This window comes from Bombina bombina, chromosome 4 (genome assembly GCF_027579735.1).
Source record: "Bombina bombina isolate aBomBom1 chromosome 4, aBomBom1.pri, whole genome shotgun sequence".
Classification (NCBI taxonomy): Eukaryota; Metazoa; Chordata; class Amphibia; order Anura; family Bombinatoridae; genus Bombina; species Bombina bombina.
Genome location: NC_069502.1, coordinates 1,095,867,352 through 1,095,892,507, shown reverse-complemented (window position 1 = coordinate 1,095,892,507; position 25,156 = coordinate 1,095,867,352).

Here is a 25,156-nt window from a genome sequence, read left to right as displayed (position 1 = left end):
GACAGGAAACAAACCATTCCCCTGGCATTTTCAGGTTCACACCCTTTTATAGAGAACTGAGTGAGGATTGCCCCTAAGAGTATCAATGCAGTAATTTTTAGTCCAAGGGGAGTTTTTGAGAATCGGGTCCTAAAAATTCCCCCTTTCTTCTATATATAAAGCAGTCTTGAACTAAGACTCAGATAAATTCTATAATATTTACATGAGATAAACTATTAAACAAAATCTAATTAGCCAACCTGAAGTAATCCTATATTATATTGCTTAATAGGGATTATTTAACGGTTAACCCATCATCAAGTCCTAAATAAGAAGTGGCGCGATAACTGTAGTGTGATCGATATTGGGTTTATTGCAGCTGTTTATCCGCAGCAGAAGAAGCACATATATTGCAAGTTGAAAGTAAATGTGTTCGTTCTAACGCATTTTAATCAAATGTGCATCGGGATAGTGCGACCACAAAGCTCTGATTAACTGTTACACTTGAATAAAAAGTTGCACAAAACACATGAAAAATAAATTTAAAAGTTCAGTTACACTAATAATAACACCATCTAATAATAATTATTGGAAAAAAAATGCATTAAAAAAATATAATGGCTCAAAGATATGAGGTTTCATTGGAGCCCTTTGCAGTCAAGTAGCTGAAAATATATATATATATATATATATATATATATATATATAGGTATAGATATATATTTTTTTATCTACAAACCATCAGATCTATATAGAACTATGTATTTATGAATAACATAGAACATATTATTCAATTTAAAGAACATCGACATGTGAAATATTAATATTTCATGTCAGGTTAACGCACTTGGGTTTGCATAACTTTTTGGGGTTTTTTTCCAGCTTTTTCTGCTCCATTGAAGACTATGGGGGCATACGTTAACATGGTCACAAAATTCTAAGCTATTTGCATGTGTCGGTTTAGCAAGCGAGCATAAACTTTTTACTTTCAACCTTTAATACGCTTGATACCTGACATGCACAAAAAGTCAAAGTTGAGCACAGTTAACACACAAGCGGGATCAATAAATATCGCTCCACATGTAATCTTGCCTCAAGTGTGTAAATGGAGAAAAGCAGTGTATAATATTTATTTGAAATGAAAGTTCCACAATTTTAATTTACTACATCTTATTTGGGACTGTCCTAAAGTTAAAGAATTTTGGTTAAGAGTTGCTCATTTTATTTTTTGTATATTAAGATAAAGGTTATATTTTCTGAGGAGACTACTCTCTTTTTTGTTTGAGAACTTTATTGGAATTTATAATTTAAGTTTATACTCTTAGTAGTACTATTGGCAAGGCATTTAAATTTTGAGAATTGGATAAAAAAAAAAGTTTCCGACTATCTCTGCTCTTAAAAGGGTTGTATCTGGAAAAGGAGACTTCAGATATTTAGTATATTGGGTTTGATATCTTGGATTAGTCAATGTATGTAAAGTTGTTTGAGTTGCTTCTGTGAGGGGCGGTACTTTAAGTGGAGTTGCTCAGTCAGCTGTCAATTCTATCAATCTATGTACAGCTGCATCTGTTGTAGAATGTTAGTGTTGACATATCACTGGGGTTGTGTGTTCCTCTTTATTCTATCACATCAAACCAATTTCTATTTCTCATTCTATGTCACTCCCCTTGTTTGCCATTTAATTTCATTCCCTCCTCCCTTTCCTTTTGGCTCTTTCAAGTATACCTTCATTTCTGTCTCCTCTTATCATGAATGTTTTCAGCCTTGTGTGATCTGCATCTAATTTGCAGAATTCTTTACTCTGGTCTAGACAGCTTACTCATGATTGTTAGAGCTTAATGCATTATTTGCCAGGTATGTTTTTAGCCTACATTACCAATTTTTTCTCGGGCATGGTTCTTCTGTATTATGGTGTGGTTCAGTTGGTGTTGTGATTTTTGAATGTATGAGGGTGATGTAATAAGGTATATGCAGGAGGGCCTAGGTATCATGAAGCTTACACCATGCCCTGTTAGTTTGAAAAAGAGTTGAGAGAGATGTATTCAAAAAGAAGTACTTAATAGGTTGGAGGTGGATGAAGGATTATTACTTTAAAATTTAATTGGTGACGGTATTGGTAAGCTCGGTTGAATTGGGGTCATGGTTGGGTGTTTATAGTTCCCCTGGGGATGTTTAGTTTATAGGTACTGTTTCATTATGGGTTGTGGAATAGTTTTCATTTTGGCCAATTTCAGGTCCTCTGGATTTGTCTCCATTTCAGTTGTTTTTTTCCTGTTTTCTGGAGATAGTTTTTGTTGCGGCTTGGTTCCTTTTCATTCAGCCCTCATATAGTTTTGGTTTGGCTGGTCTTGTTTTTTGGGGGGGACATACTTTATTGCTGAGTATTCTGAATGTTTCTGGGGCAAGTTTATAATTAGGAAAAAGACAATGGGGCCTATTTATTAAAGGTCTTGCGGACCTGATCCGACAGTGCAAGACCTCGATGAATGCGGAGAGCAATACGCTCTCCGCATTTAACATTGCACCAGCAGCTCACAAGAGCTGCTGGTGCAACGCCGCCCCCTGCTGACTCGTGGCCAATGGGCCGCCAGCGGGGAGCTGTCAATCAACCCGATCGTACTCGATCGGGTTGATTTCCGGCAATTCCTGTCCGCCTGCTCAGAGCAGGTGGACAGGGTTATGGAGCAGCGGTCTTTAGTCTGAAGACTCGCCAGAAACACGGGCCCACAGGCTCCATACGGAGCTTGATAAATGGGCCCCAATATGTCTTGCAAGGTGTTTTTTTGTTTTGTGATCAACATAGTGATGTTGAATTTCAAATGGTTTAAAGTGGATCAGGTGGAACTGAGGGGATGAATAGGAGATATAAGTTGGGATTGTAGTGTTCTTGGCTGACACTTTGCTGGTTGCTGGATGAGTTGGTGCTCCCTTTGAATTAAACTATTGGGCACTTTAGATGATGATAATTTGTCTCCTGTGCATATGTCTATGTATTTGTAAGCAGAGGGTGAAAGTATACTGAGAGTTGGTTGGTTCATAGTTGGTTTCAGATTATAGGTCCTGTTACTTCTGGTTATTTAAAAGGGGGCCCCAGTAGTTAGCAAGAAAGTATGCAGTTACCTGGGTCCTTGAGTAGTTACCCATCTGGTTTGTTGAGTTGATGTGGAGAGTTTTCATTTTGCTTAAAAGAAATTATGCTTAGCTTGTGATGTATTAAACGGTATCGGCTATATTTATTCTTTCATGATTTTACATAAGTTTTCAGATATGTTATTTGGGTTAGTTGTTCAGTGAGGAATGTGGGATCTTGCTTAGGAATTCCTTTTAAGCTTTGCAGTTGCAGTTGCTGAGTGGTTGTATTTTATATATGGATAATAATCCATATGAGGGGTTGGTTTTTGATTTGTGTTATTTTGGATATGGGTTATCCTATTCAGCTGTGGGTGTTTTTACTTTCCAGCAGTAATTTGATTCTGTATATTTTAATGGAGCTGATAGTGTGGTGGGAGAGTATTCATGTATGTTGGTGGTTAGTTCAATTCAGTTTGAAGGAGTCTTCTAAATGAATTAGTAGTAATGTAGTGGTTTAATTTGATTGTTCTAGATTGTAAGTTCCCACAGGAATATGGCCCTCAATTCCTCCTGTATGTGTTTGTAAATTATGTCCTGTCTCTTACAAGCTTCATTGTTTTATTTAAATTAATTGTACCCATGGACAGCGCTGTGGAATATGTTTGCGCTTTATAAACAAAGTATAATAATAATAATTGTTGGGTTTGTGTTTTAGGGGTTAAAGAGACAGTAAACTCTGTGTGACTGTTATATTATTTTGTAATTTATGCCTTATGAATCCTCCATGCTCTGTACTTTTCATTATTGGTATTTCCCTCATTTCCGTGTAATTTTACTCGAGAAGTGGAGAAATTCTCTGAACTTGAAATAGACCCTGATGACTCCTCAAGGCTGCATATCTGTCTTTAATTGGCTTTATCGGTTACTGGCTGCAATCCATGCACTTTATACTAACTTTGTACAAGTTGCCAGTCTTGTTGTCTGTGAGCTAAAGACTTTTCAACTTAGGGTGGATGGCATTTTTCCTATCTTCAACTAAATGCAGAAATAGGGGCCAAATATGTTTAAAAATAAATAAATAAGATGAATTACTATAGCAAATCATCAGAAATGTCTTGTTATTGCTAAGTGTTTACTGTCCTCTTTTTGTGTTTGGGGGCAGAGAGAGATAAAGATTTTTGTTTTGGTCTTTGCTGCAGGAAGGTCTGAAGCTATGATGTGGAAGAGGGGGTTCGGGTCAAAACATTTGTGATTTTGATCAAGAGTATGATTGTTTTTGCCATTCCAGGATTGGTTAGTCGGTGTGAAGGGGATTTGGTTGTAGAATGGCTTTGGTTAATGGCATGGAACAGAGTAGTGTAAAATTTAAACTTGTGGGTTTGCATATTTGGTTGTAAATAGGCTATTTGGTGTAGTTTCTTTATTGGATTGATTACATTGAAGGGGATTCTGGTAACTGTTTTCTTTTGAAGCAATTTTAGGCATACGGTTAGCTGAAATCTGTTAGCTTTGTTGTTTGGGGTTATAAAGACTTTTTTGTGACGTTGCTTGACAGGTTGCTTGGCTATTTGGTGACATTGGTCAGAATTGGGATTGTTGGTACCTCCTGTTTGATTGGCAGGGGAGAATTTGGTATATGGGGGCATGCCCATCTTGGTTCTAAGCTGGGGAATCTTTTGTGGCTTTGCAAGAATCCTGGAGGTTTATGTAAATTTTTATTTGGTAATATTATGTATTGTGTCTTTAATAAAGAAAGCTGTGGCCTATATAACTTATTTTTCTTGGTGTCAGTGTATTTATTTTAGAAAAACATAGTGCCTAATATGGGGTCAAGAGAAACCCTGGATTAAATTATTGAAGGAGGGGTTTCATGACCCCCATGGAGGCCAAGAGGGGAGGTGAAACTAAAGCCAGTGGACTGGGCTAAGTAAGTGGTGGATATAGGAGGAGAGGGAAAGTGAGCTGCAGTCCAGGACCTGAACGTGCAAGAAGCTCCTGTCCTCCCTCCCTGTTTGTGGCTTGAGTGGTATATCACAGCTTGTGGATGTTTTTGGGGAGTGCTTTGTCGAATTGGTGGCTTTGGTCAGGATGGGTATTGCTGGTACCTCCTGTTCAACTAGCAGGAGAAAAAGGGGTGTGCACAGTTTGATTGTAAGGTGGGGCATGTTTTGTGGCTGGGCAAGCACCATGGAGGTTTATGTAAATTTTTATTTGGTAATATTATGTTAATATTATTTATTGTGTCTTCAATAAAGCAAGCTGTGGCCTTTATACCCCATTTTTCCTGGTGTCAATGTATTTATTTTAGTGGAATGTAGTTCCTAATATGGGGTCAGTGGATGTGCTCACATACAACTTTTTTATTTGGATTGCAATGGTCCCTGAACAATTTAAGCACTGAATCGAAAGTACTTTCAGCAGACATGGCTGATTCCAATGTGTTGTAAACCTCTTGGCCTTCCCCACCAAAAACATGTAGGGCTAAGCAATTTGAATTTTCAGCTCCTTTTTATAAAGTTCAACTATCTCAGCATAAATTAAAAATATTTTCTCCTCCATTTTTCACTTACATTCCCGGTGAACTGGAGTAGTTCGGTTGGTTTTAAAATCTTCATGCTGATGCTGGTTAAACTGCAAATAAAGTCCTTGTTCAGTACTTCTGACACCATGTGGTATTTTCTGTGTGCATATTTAACATGGAGAGCAGTAGCAGGCACTACTTGATAGGCAATCAACAACTGGAAAAATTGACAAAATAACTTAAAATGGCTACTGATCATAGAGTACCCCACAAATAGTTCCAGAGTGTCCTTCCTTAAAGTAACATTATACCACAAACCTAAAAAGCAGGATCTCACAATATTGAATTAAAGGTCAACATGGTTTCATATAAAATTGTTTTCAATTAATCATACCTTAGTTTATTATATATCTGACATGGACAATTATCAGCATATATGGGCATTCAAAAGTAAATAAATCATGTAATGTGTTTAAAGCAAAGATTATTTTGAGAATAGTATGCAGGTGTATTTTATTATTATTACAGAATATTATTTGTTTACATTTTTAAGATATAAGTATAAAGGTTTAGTTTCAATAAAGTAATGGGTGTTCCATATAGAAACCTAGGATTCCCCTTATCTGTTTTTTACAACGAGGAGAATTAGGACAGATCTAAAACAGTTAATAAAAGCAGTGGCGTAACGTGGCTTGTCAGCGCCCAGGGCAAAGCAAGAATTGCGCCCCCTAACCCATTAGCACTGACTGAGTCTCTTCCAGTACAGTAGGGAGTGGCAAATTTGCTTTGAATCTAGGAGCCAGCTCAACAACTTAGGAGACAGGTTTTTGTTGTAAAACAAACAAAGCTTTGTTTTTAACAACAAAAATATATACTATATATAGAATTGTAAACTCTACATTCATCCTTCAATCACTCAATATGGTTGCAGGCAGCCATTACTTTATTATATACATTAAGTAAGTACATTATAGAACTTAACAATTACATTTTTTTTTTTTTTTGGTTCAATATTTAAATATAGGACTTCATTCTTAAAATACATCTGAGCCAGCATGCCAGAGTGTGAGAGTGATCTATGCTGCTTTAAACTGAAAGCCGGTTATTTTATTTCAAATTCATTTTTAACCTGGGTAAAACATACAAGATGTAGATCATCTTTGTATGTTTTTACCCAGGTTAAAAATGAATTTGAAATAAAATAACCGGCTTTCACTTATCTACATCTTGTATGTTTTACCCAGGTTAAAAATGAATTTTAAATAAAATAACCGGCTTTCACTTTAAAGCAGCATAGATCACTCTCACACTCTGGCATGCTGGCTGGCTCAGACTCTGGGTCCTTTGGAAGTTGGAACTTGGCTGGCTGGCTCAGAGTGACTCTGGGTCCTTTGGAACTTGGCTGGCTGGCCCTGGGCCGTCACCTGGGTAACGGTAGAGGCTAAGCTGCATTTTGCACGCATTGCTATTTCCAATCCCAAATCCCCAAGGCCCAGGCAAAAACAGCAACAGGGGCTATAATAATTTAATTATAATTCTAGCTGGCAGTGGCACTGGTGGTCTGGGCCTGATTTGGACCCGGTGAGGAGTTCGGTAATTTCGGTTGACACTACTTACCTTATCGTTGCGGGCGCGGCGTGCTAGTCAGTCTGACTCCACTCTGGCTATGCTGCTCTGACTTCTTCCTCCCTCCTGACATGCGCGCTGTGAGTGGACCGTGCTAACTAGTGACGTAAACGCTAGTCTAGCAGCAGGTAATGGTCGGATAGGATTACACTCCTAAATTATGATAATTAAATCATTACACAGCACGTCTTGACTTCAGAGTAGTAGACAGTTCACTTGAGAGACAGAACGGCTGGGCGCAGCTCCCTGTAGCACCGCTGGGAGTGGGACTGTGACTGTCTACTGTCTTGAGATGGTGGGGACTGGGGAGACTGGGAGCCGAGCATTTTGCGCCCCTCAGAATTATGTGCCCGGCGCCCCTGTGCCCCCCCCCCACGCTACGCCACTGAATAAAAGAGAGTGTGTAAAAATGGCTGTGTGGAAACCCTGTTAGACATCGTTTGCACTCTCTTATTGGCTGTTTTATATCACTTTATAGAAACACCAAAATCTTTATTTTTAAAGGGGCATGAAACCCAAAATATTTATTTCATGATTCAGATAGGGAAAACAATTTTTAAACAACATTCCAATTTACTTATTTTATCTAGTTTGCTTAATTTGTTAGGTATTCTTTGTTGAAGATATAGCAATGCAGCCACCACTCAGCAGCTACTGAGCCTATTTAGATATGATTTTCAACAAAGGATATCAAGAGAATGAAGCAAATTAGATAATAAAAGCAAATTGGAAAGTTGTTTAAAAATGCATGCTTTTTCTAAATCATGATTGCGTTTCATGTCCCTTTAAAGGACAATTGAAAACAGTATAAATGCATAATAAACAAGAGCATATTATGTTGAAAATATTTTATTCAAAAATTTTCATATATACAATAAACAATAAACATTGGTCACAAATCTCAGCATTTAAAGGTCATTCGATACATTGAAAAAGCTCTACATTCCCATGTATATAGTTAACAGATTCTAAAGATGTCTCTACACCCCCGAGGGGGTTAATGGTGTTGTTTCTGAAATGCTTTGCTCAGCCCGGTCCACTTCCGCCCCTCCTCCTCTCCTCATGGCTTCATAGTAATGTATAAAGGGTTCCCATTGTTGAAGGAATGGTTTTTTATCATCTAGATATTCTGCTGTGGAGCTCGCCATATCGAAATGGAATATCATCTTTTGTTTTATCTTTTCAAAACTAGGGGGAGTTTCTTTCCAAAATTGGGCTATGCCTAGTCTAACAATTGTACATATCCACCTAGCTAACTTATTATTATACTTAGATATGCCAGGGATCGGAAAGTGGAGTAAAGCCTGTTCCATAGTCAAGATGATTGGTTTTTGGAAGATATCGCTCAGAAGAGCAGATGTATGGTTCCAGGTTTCTCTAACGCTTCTGCATTCCCACCACATATGTGGGTATGTCCCAAGTTCGCCACAGCCTCTGTAACAGAGGTTGGATGATGGGTCTCCTCCATTTCCTGATCTAGTTGGGAATAGGTACCATCTGAAAGCTACCTTAAGGAAATTTTCCCTTAGGGTCGCGTTTTGCGAGAAAGATAAGCCATTAGCTAAGGTCTCTCTCCACGTCTTAACTGACCAGGTTTTCCCTGTGTCATTTTCCCATTTTAGCATTATAGGTGGTTTACTGTCTTGAGGTTCGCTGCTGAATAGAGTGTACAAGGTGGATATGCCCCCTCTGATTTGATGATCCGTTAGGCAGAGCCTCTCTAGTGTGGTGTTTGTTGGGACCCTCTCCCCCCCTAAGACTTGCTGTGCTCTAGATTTTAATTGTAGGTAGTGATACCAAATATTCTTGTCTTCGTGATCTAGAGCCTGATATTGTTCATATGTAATCATCCTACCTTCTTTATATATATCTGCAATTCTATAGAGTCCTCTATTACGCCATTTTTGTTGAGTGGTTTTATCAAAAGAGGTATTATTAGTTATCAAAGGGGTGATCATAGATCTCCTATTGAGTAAGGGGAATTTAGAGTTTAATGTTTTCCAAATGTGTAGGGTGTGTTGGATTGTGATATATTCGCATCTTTTGGTGGTAGATGTGGTGTCAGGTGTCCATAAGAGGTTAGATAATGGGATGGTATTCATAACACTTGATTCAATATCAACCCATTGTGAATTATTGTTGACATTGAACCAGTGTAGGGTTTGGGCAGTGCAGGCTGAATAATAATACGATATTAGATTTGGGAGACCTATCCCCCCATCTCCCTTAGCAGTACACATAAGTTTCTTATTGATTCTCGCTCTTTTACCTTGCCACACAAATTTTAAGATGTCCTTCTGGAGTTTTTGCAGGTCTGATAAGGGGAGAGATATGGGTAGGGAGCGGAATAAGTAGAGTAACTTAGGTAATAAGGACATCTTAGTCGAGATAATTCTTCCATAGAATGAGATTTTGAGTTTCATCCATTTTGTAATTAAAGCTCTAATGTTTTTAAACATAGGAAGGTAGTTTAGCTGGTATAGAGAGTGTATGTTATTAGATAAGTTGATTCCTAAGTATTTAATGGATTTCTTTGGCCATTTAAATGAGAAGTTAAGTTCCATTAGTTTTTTAGTGTGGCTTGGGATACTGACTCCAAGGGCTTCGCATTTCTCGTCATTTATTTTATATCCCGAAAGGGATCCAAATTGTTGTATTAGTTTATAAACTGGAGGGAGGGAGAGTAAGGGTTTAGTCAATGTCAGGATTATGTCGTCAGCAAATAGGGAGATCTTATGTTCTGTTTGGCCTACCTGTATACCAGAAATATCCTGGTTTTCCCTTATCTTGATAGCTAATGGTTCTATGCTTAAGGCGAATAAAAGCGGGGACAGTGGGCAGCCTTGTCTGGTTCCATTATTAACATGTATGGGGTTCGATTGGTAGCCTGACAATTTGACATAAGCTGTTGGGTGTGAGTATAATGTTTTGATGGCATCATAGAAGGGACCTGTGATGCCTACTTTTTCTAGAACCGCAAACATATAGTCCCAGTTAATTCTATCGAATGCCTTCTCTGCATCGAACGAGAGGAACAGAGAAGGCATTCTTTCAATCGTGGCTATATTAATCAAATTGATAATCTTCCTCGTGTTATCTGGGGCTTCTCTTTGCGTGATAAAACCTACTTGGTCTGGGTGGATTAATTTAGTAAGAAGTGGGTTGAATCGGTTTGCTAAAATTTTGGTAAATAGTTTAATGTCCTGATTGATAAGAGAGATGGGCCTGTAGTTTTGGCAATGTTGCTTGTTTTTACCCGGTTTTGGGATCACTGTGATTCGAGCCATCAACATTTCTCTGGGGATGTCCTTACCTTGCATCATAGCATTAAAAACTTTGACTAGTTGGGGTACTAAGATAGGGTGTAATATTTTGTAGAATATGGCAGGAAAGCCATCGGGTCCTGGGGCTTTGGATCGTTTGAGGTTCTTTATATTGAGTATTATCTCTTCTGGGGTTATGGGTTTATTTAGGGAGTCAAGTTCGTCTGTGGTGATGGTTGGTAGAGTGCTATCCCCAAGAAAAGACAATAGATCAAGGGCTCTGTTTCTCTCTGTATGTGTTGTTGTTAAGTTATATAGTTTACCATAGTAGTCTGCGAATAAGTTCGCTATGTCTTGAGGGTCATTGGTAGTCTTGTTATTTGGGGCTTGTATCTGTGGGACTGTCGTGGTTTTCACTATATCTTTCAGTTTGTTAGCTAGCATTCGGTCTGGCTTATTGCCGTAGATGTAATATTGGGTGTCTACTATTTTTATTGATCTAGCTGCCTCTTTGGTTAGAAGTGAGTCTAGCTCTGCATTTTTGGCTTTAAGCTGATTGACTAAAGATCGGGAGGGATTAAGCCCGAGTTGTGATCTCAGCCTGTTAGTTTCTGCTTTTAATTCTAGTGTTTTAGTTTCTCTGAACTTATTTTGTCTTCTGGTTTCGGCCATGAGTAAGCCTCGTGTGTAAGCCTTCAATGCTCCCCATTCAAGGGTAGGGTTTTGTGTGGAGTTATTGTTAATGGTAATAAATTCAACTATTTGCTGTTTTAACTTTTCTAGTTCCGGCCCTTCCCTGAGCAGAGATGCATTTAGGGTCCAAGATTTAGTCCTATGTGGATTAATCAATCCTGCTAGAGTGATTTCCATTATGGAGTGGTCGGACCAGGAGCAGTTTGTGATTGACGCGTCATTAAGCAGTGGTACTAAAATTTGACTTACTAAGATATAGTCTATTCTGGACTGTGAAGAGTGCATAGGAGAATAGTATGTGTAGTCTCTAGCATCCCTATTCCGGGCTCGCCAGCAATCTATTAAGTTGTGGTCTAATGTAAAGTCTAATAAGATTCTGCTCGGTTTTGTAGGTGTGTTGTGAGATGTGTGTGCTTGTGAGGATCTGTCGATTTTGTCATTCATAGTGATATTGAAATCACCACCTACTATAGTTTTATATCTTTTCCATAGGGTAAGGTGCTTGCTTAGTTTAGAGATAAAGTTAGCCTGTGATTCATTGGGGGCATATACGTTAACTAATAGGAGTGGGGTGTTTTGTATCGAGCCTTGTATTATTAGATATCTCCCTTCTTTGTCTCTTATTACCGATTCTTCTTGGAAATTTAGGGATGAGTGAATTAAAATGGAAACTCCGCATTTTTTTTTTTGGGCCTATAGCATGAAATTGCGTGGGGTATGCCTTATCCCAGTAAGTGGGCGTATAAGCTGATGTGAAATGTGTTTCCTGCAACATTATTATCTTAGCCCCCAGTGCCTTATATTCCATGATTGCTTTTTTCCTTTTGATGTCAGAATTTAGCCCTCTGACGTTATGTGATATTATTTTTATGGGCATGTTGTAGTGTCGGGGAGGACTGCTTTAGAAAAGTACCTGTGAGTCTGTGAGAGGAGGATCGTGGTCTCTCTGAATTGGAGGAGGGGTTTCATGGACCAGGCCGAGCTCAGCCTCAGTAGAGGAGTTGTAATCACGCCTTCATGAATGAGAGAAAAGAGGTTTAGCACAACATACATTGTTTCTTCAGGCTTCACAAAATCAACAACCAACTCACCATAAAGAAATGACCATAGGACTAGTGACCAAAATTGAAACATAAATAAAATATAAATAAATGTTAGAGATAAAGACTTATGCATGACTTATCATATAAGTGTTACATCTCATTCTACCTGATCAGGTGCTTAACATGAGCGTGGGAAAGGGAGGGGGAGGAGGGGGGAGACAAAAAGGGGGGGTCTGGGTAAGGTGGGGTATTGAACATATCCTAAGAGTATATATTATTTGTGTAACAGATGACATTGAACAGTAAAATCCAATGTTTTAGTGAGGGTTAGAGGGTATAAATCCCTGAGGTCCCTTTTGAGGTAGATTGGTAATTAGGGGTGAGAGGGGCCAGTAATGACTCTTATCTAAAATTTTAGCGTAGGAGCCTCGTAGGGGCAGGACTTAGCTGTGGGAAGTGGGGAGCTGGAAAGGGGGCTTTACCTCACCTTAGCGAGTTATGCCTCAGGGACTTAACTTATGAACATTATAACCTAGAACTGGTTAATAAAACAACTTGAACACAAAACCCAGTAACAATGAGTCTGACACAGAAAAACATTACCATGTAGGCCTTGTCCCAATTCAAAGAGATAGACCTTACATCTTGAGATTTAGTCCTGAGAGACTCACAGCTTCTTATATTAGCATTGGTCTCATGATGGTGAGTCAGTAGCTTCGTCGGAATCTTCTTCCTCTAGATCCTTGTTAGGGGTAATCTTCTGTTTCTTTGCTTTTCCATTCCTCCCGACTGGTGTCCACTCTTTTTGAAAAGCTTTTCTAGGAGGAACTGAACTTGTGGGAGTAATAGTGATGTCATTTTGAATTTGTAGTCGGTCTAATAGAGCCTTTCCTTCCTCTAGGGTGGTACAGCTGTAATTCCCATTCTGGTGTGTGAAGCTTAATTTAAAGGGAAAGTTCCATCTGTATTTTAAATGTTCCTTTGTGAGAGCGGCAGTGATGGGTTTCAAATCCCTTCTTTTCCTGAGTGTAATTGGAGCAAGATCCGTGTAGATTTGGATATTATGTCCTTCAAATTCTATACATCTTTTGTCTCTTGCAGCTTTCAAAATCCGTTCTTTAACGTGATAGTAATGTAGTTTTAAGATGACATCCCTGTTGTTATTTTGTTGTGGCCTTGTGAGAGCCCTATGGACCCTGTCCATCAGCAGCATGGTTGGTTCTATATCTGGAACTAATTGTACAAATAGCTCAGTAACTGTTTCCTCTAGATTACTATAAGACTCTGGAAGATTTCGGATTCTTAGGTTAGATCTGCGTGATCTGTTTTCCAGATCTTCTATCTGCTCTTCGAGTCTACGGACATATGCAGAGTTATCTTGTATCGAGTTTCTGAGGATGGGGATTTCTTCGGTCACACTGTCCAGTTTTTCTTCCAAATCAGCAGTTCTCCCACCTATCTCTCTGAGGTCTTGTTTGATCTCAGCTAGAGCCATTTTAAATTCTTCTTGAAACAAAGACTTAATTTGGGATAGAAGCTCTTTGTTGGTTTCCTCTGTTCTGGGTTCCCCAGGTTTCTCAGTGCTCTGTGTTGGTGAGCTAGGTGCCACAGGGGAATTACCTTTATCTATACCTTTTTGTTTAGATTGGGATCTCGATAGGCATTCCTTTACTGTTTGTGATTTATTCTTCATTTTGAGAAGTTTGATAGAGGGTATCTCTTGTTTGGGGTTTTCGGTTGTGGGGAACCTAGGTGTTCAGTATGTCTTGCGCTTGTTTACTCTTTGGATTTATAGGGACTTTTTAGGGTTATACACTCATGTTGATAGGAACCCTCTATTTACAGGGTACATGTGAATCCAATGTCAGGCAAAATAGATGTTAAGATTGCAGTCTTTATCACATTGTGCTTTTAAGGAGGTGAGATAGATGTGTTAAGTGGTCTCTCTTGTCAGATGACTTAAAGGCTCCTGCAAATTCTCTATAAATATTCCCAAGCCGCTGCTACAGAGTTTCACAGCCCAGGTATAGAGTTTGGAGATAGGGAGCCTTGTAAGGAGACTGTCCATATATAAAGAAGGTTGCACTCACATTAGGTCTTGTTACAAAAAATGGCGACTTTTCCCGCCTGCTAGGTCTTCCTCACTGCAGACCCCTTTACACTCTTGAATATTTCCAAGCTGTCAGCGCTAATTGTGAGAGCTCTTATATGGAAGCTGATGCCTGCATAAATCGTTCTTTCCCAATAATGTCCTTAATGCAATATCTTTCTGTTAGCCAAAGTGCATCGCAATGCCCTGTGCTGTAACGTGCAGGCCGCTGTCTGAGATAAGTATTATCGGGTGTGTGAAGGAGTAAAATGTCTTACCCTCTCTCTGTGATTCGATTACTTGAGTAGAGTCTTCTCTCTCGTTCCGGTTACAACCGGATTGATATGCCACTGTTCTTTTAGACGATCCGTTCTTATGTTGTCTCAGATGCCGGTATAGGCCGAAGCCCCGGACTTTCCTGTCACCTCCTCCGGTACTTCAGATCGGCCTGGCTCCGGATCCTCTCTTGCAATAAAAATACCTCTCAAGAAAGCTATCTATGGGCTCTCAGATACTTCTCTATTGGTATTGTTGGTATTTTAGCGCTTATTAACGTTGTAATTAATACTTTAAAAGGCTTTTTGTTCACGAGCTCTGTGTTAGCACGTCTGCCAACAAGAGCATATTATAATGGCAATGCAATGGCACTCTAAATTTTATAGGGACAGTCAACTCCAGAATTTTTGTTGTTTTAAAAGATAGATAATCAATCCCTTAATTACCAATTCCCCAGTTTTTCATAACCAACACAGTTATAATTATACATATTTTACCTCTGTAATTACCTTGTATCTAAGCCTCAGCAGACTGCCCCCTTATTTCAGTTTTTTTGACAGACCTGCAGTTTAGCCAATCAGAGCTGTCTCCATGGTAAATTCACGTGCATGAGCTCAATGTTATCTATATGAAACACGTGAAGTAATGCCCTGGTGAAAAACTATCAAAATGCATTTAGATTAGAGGCGGCCTTCAAGGTCTAAGAATTTAGCATATGAACCTCCTAGGTTTAGCTTTCAACTAAGAATACCAAGAAAACAAAGCAAAATTAGTGATAAAAGTAAATTGGAAAGTTGTTTAAAATTACATGCCCTATTTGAAACATGAAAGTTTTTTTTGGACTTGACTGTCCCTTTAAATGATCAGTAGATTTTTTTAATGAAAATTTTTAAAAAATATTTAAATTTGCCAATCCATGTATCATGTGACAGCCATCAACCAATCACAGACTTATATATGTATACACTGTGAACTCTTGCACATGCTCAGTAAGAGCTGGTGCCTCTGAAAGTGTGCATATAAAAAGACTGCAGAATTTGATAATGGAAGTAAGCTGGAAAGTATCTTAAAACCTCAAAATCCATCTGAATCATCAAGGTTAATTTTGTCTTTAGTGTCCTTATAATTTACATAAATATGGTACAAAACAAATAAGGAATATATATTGCAAAGCTTATTTCCTACATATGAATAAACATTGTATTAATTTTAATCTGAAAAAAATTCAAGCTGGCTGTATAGCATATGATGCTTCTAGAATATACATTTAAAGGGACTGGAATTTTTCTCACTTACACTGTCTACATTTGTATATGAACTGTACACTGTGTAGCATTCTGTACTCTAGGATAATACTTTACATCAGAAATGTATACAAATGAAAGTCTTAAAACAAAGCCAACCATAAAAATACAATCTTTACAATTGCATCACCCTTTGTGAAACAATTACTGATACCCTTTGATGTCTGGAAGATATTAATAAAATATTAAGAATAAAAATAATCTTCTTAAAGGGATTACTGTAAAGTTTTAATAGAAAATAGCTATTTCCATTTTAATGGGCTGCGGTTGTAGGGACAGCAGTCACACTATCTTATTTATCACTCTATACACAAAGGCCTCCTTATTTTATCTCTTTCTGTATACACTAGGGCCAATACTTAGATAATAAAATGGTCTTTCTTTCAATTGTCCTCTTTATCTGTCTCCCTGGGAGTGTTTTTTTTTGTTGCTGTCTCGTTTACACAGCTTTTCAGTAGCCATTACTACAGCATTTGACATTTTCAGTATAGCTGGCAGTTTCAACAGGCAAAATCAGCTATTTCAAATGGTTTGTTTGGGAACACATTAAAGCAGAAACAATTTTAAAATACTCTGTCCCTTTAAATAATCTGTTCTCCCTTGATATGATATAAAAGGTGAAAAATAATATTTTCCCCATTATCCTAAACTAGAGCATGTTGATCTGCTCAGAACCTGACCCATATATGTTATAGTAGTAGTAGGCATATGGTACCTGATTTATGAGTTTGAACTTTGCCCTCTCTTTCACAATTACTCAATTCTAGTAGACAGTAAAATATGAGTCATCGGTTTAATAGAGGCTACAGCATAAAAAGGTAGTTCAGATATTTTACATCCACAGTGTTTGCGAAACTGTGTATCTTGTTAACTATCATGTGAATTCTCTTATCTTGAAATAACAATTAAAGCACCAGTAAATACAGTAGATTTGCATAAACAACAAATGCATGATTAAAAGACAGTAGATTTGCATAAACAACAAATGCATGATACCTTTCACTTAGTCTGAACTTCAAATGAGTAGAAGATTTTTTTTCTGACAAATTTCGAAGTTCTGTCTATTTCTACTCCCCCTGTACCATGTGACAGCCATGAGCCAATCACAAATGCATATGCGCATATTCTATGAATTCTTGCACATGCTCAGTAGGAACTGGTGACTCAAGAATGGTAAATATAAAAAGTCTGTGCATATTTTGTTAATGGAAGTAAATTGGGAAGTTGTTTAAAATTGCTGCTTTATCTGAATCATTAAAGTTACATTTTGACTTCGGAATTCTAAACTAAACTTTCATGATTCAGATTTTTGACTTCCCTGTGTTATCTTTATTTACTTACTAGGCGATAAGCCTGCCCAGAGGGCAGTCTATGTTTAAAAAATACAACCCCCAAGCTACAGTTACAAAAAATAAAAAAGTAAAAATACAGAAAAAATAAACAAAGCTATCCAAAATAATAAAATTAAACCTAAACTAATACCCCTATAAAAATAAAAACACCCCCTAATCTAATACTAAACTACCAATAGCATTTTGTATGGCATTGCCCTAAGTTAAACAGCTCTTTTACAACTAAAAAATACTAAGTCCCCCCTAACATTAAAAAAACCCCACCCATCAAACCCCCCAAAATAAAACAAAACTAACACTAAAAAAAACTAAACTACCCTTTGCCCCTAAAGGGGCATTTGTATGGGCATTGCCCTTAAAAGGGCATTCAGCTCTTTTACTGCCCTTAAAAGGGAAATCGGCTCTTTTACCGCCCTTAAAAGGGCAATCAGCTCTTTTTCAAGCCCTTAAAAAAACCCTAATCTTAAAAAAAAAACACCCCAAAAATGAAAACAAAAAACCTAAGCCCCAAATAGGTACTCACTATTTCTGAAGTCCGGCGGAGAAGGTCTTCTTCCAGATGGATCCATCATCTTCGATCTTCATCCGGAGTGAAGGCGGAGCTGTAGTCCCGATGCCTGGATCCTCAGCGGCGGTTCTCGGCGGCGGTCCTCTGCGGCGGTCCTTGGAGGCATGGAGGCTCCTCTTCATCCAATGTCTGTCATTGACTGAATATTGAGTGCAAGGTACTGCAATCAATTTGGGATACCTTACATTCCTATTGGCTGAAATTTTGAAATCAGCCAATAGGATTAGAGCTACTGAAATCAAATCAGTCAATAAGATTTCAGTAGCTCTCATCCTATTAGATGATTTTGAAAATTTCAGTCAATATGATTGCAAAGTACCCCAATAAATATGGGGTACCTTGCATTCAATCTTCAGTGTGCGATGGACGATCGCATGAAGAGGAACCTCCACGCCACTGAGGACCGGTGCCACCGAGGAGCACGACCGCCGCTGAGGATCATCACATCTGGGAACACTTGCTGTGGATGAAAATGATGGATCTGCCTGGAAGAAGACCTTCTCCGCTGGACTTCAGGAACCGTGAGTACCTATTTGGGGCTAAATGTTAGGCTTATTTTTTTTTTAAAATTAGGGTTTTTTTGGGCAATTTAAAAAGAGTTTAATGCCCTTTTAAGGGCAGTGAAAAAGAGCTCAATGCCCCTTTAGGGGCAATGGGTAGTTTAGATTTTTTAGTGTTAGGTTTTTTTATTTTGGGGGTTTGGTGGGTGGGGGTTTTACTGTTAGAGGGGGGACTTAGTATTTTTTTTTAAGGAAAAGAGCTGCTTAACTTGGGGCAATCCCCTACAAAAAGCTAATTTAAAAGCTATTGGTAGTTTATTCTTAGATTACTGGGTGTTTTTATTTTGGGGGGGCTTTTTTATTTTCATAGGGATTAGGTTTATTTATTTTTTTATTTTGGATAATGTGGTTTATTATTTTCTGTAATGTTAGCCTTTTTTATTTTGTGTAATTTTAGATTAATTTAATGTAATCTTATTTATTTTTTTTTTTTAAAGTAATGTATTTTATTATTTTATAGACTTAAGCATATCTAGGGATATGTTTGGAAAGGTACATTCTAACTTAAACAGAAAGGAAACAGCAACAAACTCACCACACCTCACCCGTTTTAAAACACAGGTCAAAGACCTCAAATTAAGACTCAAATAGGGGGGGTCATCCTAACTCTGTGTTGAAAAAGGCATATCAGAGAGCATTACATACTCCGATAATGGAATTGCTGATACCTAAACAAAAAAGAAAACAAGAAAATAAAATGAGGTTTATTGGTACCTATAATGAGGCCCACAAAAAGATTACAGAAATTTTGAATAAACATCTACACACAGATGAAGATATGGCTAAAAGTGTTGGTGACAGAGTAGTGATAAGTTTGAGAAGAGCTCCAACTATCAGATATAGGGTGGTGAGAAGTCACTTTGTAAAACACAAGGGTGGAAGGAATGATAAATTAAAAGGTACATATCCATGTGGCACAATCAAATATTGCCCGTATATACGTAATGTAAGAGAGATGAAATTCTTCCCTTCTGTCATAAGATGAATGAAGTATAACCAGGAATATCATCTATTGTTTGGAATGTTAATGCAATAAAAATATGTGGGGTATGTCCTCAAGAGAACTTAGGACTAGGTTGGGAGAACATCTTGGCAATATAAGAAATGTGAAAAAAATTTTAGAGAGCAAGGCTCTTTTTGGACTACCATGGTGGAAAACCTGATTTAAAATGCTGGATCTTACAAAAGATAAAACTTGGCATTTAGAGGATGTAATGTAGAAACAACATTACTCAGAGCAGAAAAAAAATTGATTTTTTGGCTCCAAACTATGGTCCCTTCAGGTCTGACTGAACAAATCACATACAGTACATATTTGTAATGTAGCATAAACACTGACCAAACATATATGTGGACAGATAATAACTGATTCTCCCATTTAATGTATAAGATTGGGTAACATGGATGAACACAATTAGCTATTCCACATCTTATCTGAAATGTTCAAACTGGCATGTGTGAAATAATAGTTGTGATTATATCTAGCAATCCTATATAAGATGTAAACTGTGGTCGGTATGGTTAGCTTGAAAAAATTGATATTATGAGGAATAAAGATGTTTTTGTAATATAACATCGAAGACAAATACCAAGCTATTACAATTTATGTTAGTAAAGATTGTGGCTCTTTAGGAAACAAAGACGATTATATCTATGGACCAAACTGAAAAAATTTGCTAAATTTATGAAGCAGATCATTATAGCTATCCATGATTTTGAATTCAGGGAATCTAAATATGATTGCTTAATATTAAAAGTATGGATGCAATAAACCATTGAGCAACAACAAAATGATCATAATGGAAATGATCATAACACCACTTGGATTCGCAGAAAATCAAATAACATGGGTAGAAATAATACTTTAAATGAATGCAGTATTGATATAAGTATGTGCAAAGGAATCAATATAATGTTAGTGCTAATACATGACTGACACTCCTCTTTGCGGACAGCTGCAATGCAGAATGATATGTCATTAATAAGCACTATAATAAGAGACATCGTAGCAGGAAAGTTATGATTGGTTCCCACATACACACCCTCTTCTGTTGTAAACAATGATAATGTAGCAAACACACAGAGGGAATGTTATAACGGCAATCTGATTGGTGGTCATATTCATGTGACGTCACGGGTAAAACCCCTTCTGATTGGCTGAGTTTTCTTTAAATAGGTTTTGGACAAGGGCAATCGGCGCCTTTGACAAAGCAGTGGCGAAACGTGTGTCAGGCGTTCACACTCCCTCCCTGTACTTAGCTTATATTTAAATTGTTGGCCTTAATTGGCATTTAGGGGCTTAGTAAGGAGCGGTATATAGAGCTGGGTGATTTTACTAATATACAGCCTTATTGTGCGCCACTTAAACGGTAAATGTGGCTCTCTTATACACTTTGTGTCTTTTTGCACACTTTGGCCCCTAGTTATCAAGCCGTCAACCTCAGATACGCTGGAATTCCGCAGCATATTTGTGGCAAGGCTGATTCGCCTTAGTTATCAAGCCCTGCTGCCCGGCAAAAGTAGAATATAGTTACGTACGCTTCGATCCGCTGGACTCAGTCCGACACAGATCGATTCTTACGTCACTCCAGATGTTCCGCACACAAGTTCGGCACAATCTGACTACTTTTGCTAGTTATCAAATGACTAGCAGGTACGCTCGGCACTTTTCCGGCCCAGCGTATGGGATCCGCCGCTTTGGAGGCGGCGGATCCCATAGGAATCAATGGGAGTCTGACCCTGGCGAAAGCTCATGTTCGCTGCTGCCCGACATCCCATTGATTCCTATGGGAAATGTGTACACCTAACACCCTAACATGTACCCTGAGTCTAAACACCCCTAATCTGTCCCCCCTACACCAACGCAACTAAATACATTTATTACCCCCTAAACCGCTGCTCCCGGACCCCGCCGCCACCTACATAATACCTATTAACCCCTATCCTGCCCCCCCTAAACCGCCACCACCTATAATACATTTATTAACCCCTATCCTGCCTCCCCCTAAACCGCCGCCACCTATAATACATTTATTAACCCCTATCCTGCCCCCCTACACCGCCGCCACTATAATAAAATTATTAACCCCTAAACCTAAGTCTAACCTTAACCCTAACACCCCCCTAACTTAAATATTAATTAAATACATCTAACTATTATAACTCTTATTAACTAAATTATTCCTATTTAAACTAAATACTTACCTGTAAAATAAACCATAAGATAGCTACAATATAAATAATAATTATATTGTAGCTATCTTAGGATTTATTTTTATTTTACAGGCAAATTTCAATTTATTTTAACTAGGTACAATAGCTATTAAATAGTTATTAACTATTTAATAGCTACCTAGTTAAAATAAAGACAAATTTACCTGTAAAATAAAAACTAACCTAAGTTACAATTACACCTATCACTACACTATCATTAACTAAATTATTCCTATTTAAAACTAAATACTTACCTGTTAAATAAACCCTAAGATAGCTACAATGTAATTAATAATTACATTGTAGCTATTTTAGGATTTATATTTATTTTACAGGTAACTTTGTATTTATTTTAGCTAGTTAAAATAGTTATTAAATAGTTATTAACTATTTAATAACTACCTAGCTAAAAGAAATACAAAATTACCTGTAAAATAAATCCTAACCTAAGTTACAATTAAACCTAACACTACACTATCATTAAATTAATTAAATTAATTAGCTACAAATAACTAAAATTAAATACAATTAAATAAACTAACTAAAGTACCAAAAATAAAAAAAAACTAAGTTACAAAAAATAAAAAAGAATGTTACAAACATTTCAAAAATATTACATCAATTTTAAACTACTTATACCTAATCTAAGCCCCCTAATAAAATAACAAAGCCCCCCAAAATAAAAAAAATGCCCTACCCTATTCTACATTAAAAAGTTAACAGCTCTATTACCTTACCAGCCCTTAAAAGGGCCTTTTGTGGGGCATGCCCCAAAGAAATAAGCTCTTTTGCCTGTAAAATAAAAATACAACCCCCCCAACATTAAAACCCACCACCCACATACCCCTACTCTAACCCAAACCCCCCTTAAATAAACCTAACACTACCCCCCTGAAGATCATCCTACCTTTAGCCGTCTTCAGCCAGCTGACCACTGATGGAACAGAAGAGGACATCTGCAGCGGCCGAAGTTATCATCCAAGGGGCGCTGAAGAAGTCTTCCATCCGATTGAAGTCATCATCCAAGGGGCGCTGAAGAAGTCTTCCATCCGATTGAAGTCATCATCCAGATTAAATCAGCCAATCAGATCTTTCCTACCTTAATTCCGATTGGCTGAAATCAGCCAATCGGAATTTGAAGGACGGCATCTTGGAAGACGTCACTTAAAGGAACCGTCATTTGTCGGGAAGTCATCGGTGGATGGCATCCCTTGAATTCCGATTGGCTGATAGGATTCTATCAGCCAATCAGAATTAAGGTAGGAAAAATCTGATTGGCTGATTTAATCAGCCAATCAGATTGAAGTTCAATCTGATTGGCTGATCCAATCAGCCAATCAGATTGAGCTCGCATTCTATTGGCTGATCAGAACAGCCAATAGAATGCGAGCTCAGAATCCTATCAGCCAATCGGAATTCGAGGGACGCCATCTTGGATGACGTCACTTAAAGGAACCGTTATTCGTCGGGAAGTGGTCGGTGGAAGAAGATGGCTCCGCGTCGGCTCATCTGAAGATGGCTCCGCTCAGCTCCGGATGGATGAAGATTGAAGACGCCGCCTGGATGATGACTTCAATCGGATGGAAGACTTCTTCAGCGCCCCTTGGATGATGACTTCAATCGGATGGAAGACTTCTTCAGCGCCCCTTGGATGATGACTTCGGCCGCTGCGGATGTCCTCTTCTGTTCCATCGGTGGTCGGCTGGCTGAAGACGGCTAAAGGTAGGATGATCTTTAGGGGGTAGTGTTAGGTTTATTTAAGGGGGGTTTGGGTTAGAGTAGGGGTATGTGGGTGGTGGGTTTTAATGTTGGGGGGTTGTATTTTTATTTTATAGGCAAAAGAGCTGATTTCTTTGGGGCATGCCCCGCAAAAGGCCCTTTTAAGGGCTGGTAAGGTAATTGAGCTGTTAACATTTTAATGTAGATTAGGGTAGGGCATTTTTTTATTTTGGGGGGCTTTGGTGTAAGTAGTTTAAAATTGTTGTAATATTTTTGAAATGTTTGTAACGTATTTTTTTTTATTTTTTGTAACTTAGTTTTTTTTATTTTTGGTACTTTAGTTAGTTTATTTAATTGTATTTAACTGTAGTTATTTGTAGCTAATTAATTTAATTAATTTAATGATAGTGTAGTGTTAGGTTTAATTGTAACTTAGGTTAGGATTTATTTTACAGGTAATTTTGTATTTCTTTTAGCTAGATAGTTATTAAATAGTTAATAACTATTTAATAACTATTCTAACTAGCTAAAATAAATACAAAGTTACCTGTAAAATAAATATAAATCCTAAAATAGCTACAATGAAATTATTAATTACATTGTAGCTATCTTAGGGTTTATTTAACAGGTAAGTATTTAGTTTTAAATAGGAATAATTTAGTTAATGATAGTGTAGTGATAGGTGTAATTGTAACTTAGGTTAGTTTTTATTTTACAGGTAAATTTGTCTTTATTTTAACTAGGTAGCTATTAAATAGTTAATAACTATTTAATAGCTATTGTACCTAGCTAAAATAAATTGAAATATATTGAAATATTATTATATCTTTTCATGTGACAACACTGAAGAAATGACACTTCGCTACAATGTAAAGTAGTGAGTGTACAGCCTGTATAACAGTGTAAATTTGCTGTCCCCTCAAAATAACTCAACACACAGCCATTAATGTCTAAACCGTTGGCAACAAAAGTGAGTACAACTCTAAGTGGAAATGTCCAAATTGGGCCCAAAGTGTCAATATTTTGTGTGGCCACCATTATTTTCCAGCACTGCCTTAACCCACCAGAGCTTCACAGGTTGCCACTGGAGTCCTCTTACACTCCTCCATGAAATCACGGAGCTGGTGGATGTTAGAAAACTTGCGCTCCTCCAGCTTCCGTTTGAGGATGCCCCACAGATGCTCAATAGGGTTTAGGTCTGGAGACATGCTTGGCCTGTCCATCACCTTTACCCTCACCTTCTTTAGCAAAGCAGTGGTGGTCTTGGAGGTGTGTTTGGGGTCGTTATCATGTTGGAATACTGCCTTGCGGCCCAGTCTCCAAAGGGAGGGGATCATGCTCTGCTTCAGTATGTCACAGTACATGTTGGCATTCATGGTTCCCTTAATGAACTGTAGCTCCCCACTTCCCGGCAGCACTCATGCAGGCCCAGAACACTCCCACCACCACTCTTGACTGTAGGCAAGACACACTTGTATTTGTACTCCTCACCTTGCTGCCGCCACACACGCTTGACACCATATGAACCAAACAAGTTTATCTTGGTCTCATCGGACCACAGAACATGGTTCCAGTAACCCATGTCCTTAGTCTGCTTGTTTTCAGCAAACTGTTTGTGGGATTTCTTGTGCATCATCTTTAGAAGAGGCTTCCTTCTGTGACAACAGCCATGCAGACAGTGGTCAAGTCCTAAAAAACAAAGTGCAGGAACTCACCACGACTTCCACCCCCTCACGATTAATATATATATATATATATATATATATATATATATATATATATATATATATTACATATACACTGTATTTGTATGTATATAATCTATACACTTTGGTTAATGAAAGCAAATTAAATCCATTGAAGGGTTGAATGATTGCC